Here is a 1,820-nt window from a genome sequence, read left to right as displayed (position 1 = left end):
CTCTCCAGCTTTAGCCTCTCATCCAATGTGCCCCAACCCAAATCCAGAATCTTTTCCCCAAACCACTTCCTCTCCCTCTTCCTCACTGCTGATCAAGGGGTCCCTCTTTACCATCATCCAGGCTCAACCTCTTGCAGTCGCCTTTGTCCCTCCTCCTTTGTCCCCCAAAGTCTGCCTTTGGTTCTTGCCCAGGCCCCACCCCCACCTCATCAGCTCCTCCAGGCCCCCACCCAAGTCCGGAGCCCTAGAGCAGGTGACCTGCATCTTCACCAAGGCCTCTACCAGCCCCACCCTGTCCCCAAGGTCTGGGGAGGTTGTCAGAATGGGGTCAGATTTTTTTTCAGGGAGTTTTGTGGTTGATTTTTAAGGCAGACTGTGGTATCTCATTCCTGATTAAGTTGCTTAGATCCCGGCCCAAACCTCACCTGCAGAGGCCAGGATAGCTCTGGGGGGAGGAGAACAGGCACAGCCCTTCTCCCTGTGTGCCGGCCAGGCTCCAGGCCACTCCTCAGCGAGGCAAGACTTTAGACCAACTTCCTCCTTCCTGGAGAGATTGTTTAACAGGGCAGGGAGAGTCTACGGTAAACTTCCTTGAAGGAGGGCAGAGCCTGGGCTGAGCTGGGAGCAGCCAGTCCACTTGCGGGCCGATGAGCCATCCTGTCTCTCCCTCGAGATACTCTGCATCTACAGGGCCAGCTGGGAGGCCCCAACCCCTCCAAGAGGCGGGACTTTTAGCAGCTGGGTCAGGGACCCAAGACACCTGCTGGACCACCTCACCTTCTCCACTGAAGCAGGGAAGTGGGAGCATTGAGCTTGCAGGTACGTCTCCACCAGAACGGAAAGGGCTGTTCCTCTGGGTCCACGTTATTGAGAGAAGGGGAAATGGAGGTGGGAAGGGTGGGAAATAAGAAGTGAAAGAGCCCGAGAGAGAAGGATGACAGGAAAAGAAGAAGGAAACCACATAATCAAAGAGATTTCTGAGATCAGACTGAGGAAGGCACGTAGCTTTCCTCTGATGGGCCAAGCATGATCAATTGATAATGGACTGTGATAAAAAGGATTCTGAGGCTGAGTTCAGGCTCAGAGCAAAAGCGTGCAATGATTGATTAGTTATGCCTGGCATGGGCACAATGAGACGTCAGGCACTCAAGCCAGAACTTGATAACCCACAAAGCAGGCTGTTTCATTTAAACACAGGGGCTCCTTGACATTTCTTCATTTCATTCAAAAAAAACACATTCTGAGCATCAACTATGAGCCACACAAGTATTTGAAGAATGAATAAAGAAAGGAATGTTGTTCTTCGGCTCCAAATCTCATTTTTCTCTGAAAATAATGATCTGTAAATTTGTGACAAAGGTGCACAGACTTGAGAGATTTTCCTAGCTGTGTAATGTCAGGTTAGTCCCTTCCTTTTACTCTAGATAACACTCAGTTTTCTCACCTGTAAAATGGAAATGATAGTCTGAATGTCTCCTGTCAGTCCCTGTAGTCGTCACTGTCTATGCATCTATGATCTCAATCACTAAAACACATAAAATAGCACCTAATTTGTGCTAAGTGCTCTGTATATAATAATATTTAATCACCATATCACCTCTGTGAGGAAGGTACCATTATTATTCCCGCTTTGCAGATGGGGAACCAAGACACTGAGATTTAATAAGAGGCCCAGGCTGTCTGGCTGCGAAGTTTGTGTGCCTGACCACTATGCCACGCTGACTCTATGATGCAGTTGATTCTAAGTCCCTGGCTAGAAGCAGGCGATCTGGGTACAGGAGTGTCCTTCCAGATGATTCATCCAGTGGCTATTAATTGAG

General features: G+C 49.2%; 1 protein-coding gene across 1 annotated transcript in view; it reads left to right on the top strand.

Annotated features, from left to right (window-relative positions):
- Window positions 1-705: 705 nt before the first annotated feature.
- FAM3D (family with sequence similarity 3, member D) overlaps window positions 706-1,820 on the top strand; it is a 35,785-nt gene continuing 34,670 nt past the window's right edge. The window contains exon 1 of the mRNA XM_012641180.1: window positions 706-819. The gene's annotated coding sequence lies outside the window, so the exon portion shown is untranslated. The remainder of the gene's footprint in view (window positions 820-1,820) is intronic.

The sequence above is a fragment of the Propithecus coquereli genome, unplaced genomic scaffold (genome assembly GCF_000956105.1).
Source record: "Propithecus coquereli isolate 6110/MARCELLA unplaced genomic scaffold, Pcoq_1.0 Scaffold1, whole genome shotgun sequence".
Lineage (NCBI taxonomy): Eukaryota > Metazoa > Chordata > Mammalia > Primates > Indriidae > Propithecus > Propithecus coquereli.
This window is presented reverse-complemented; position numbering and strand designations above follow the sequence as displayed.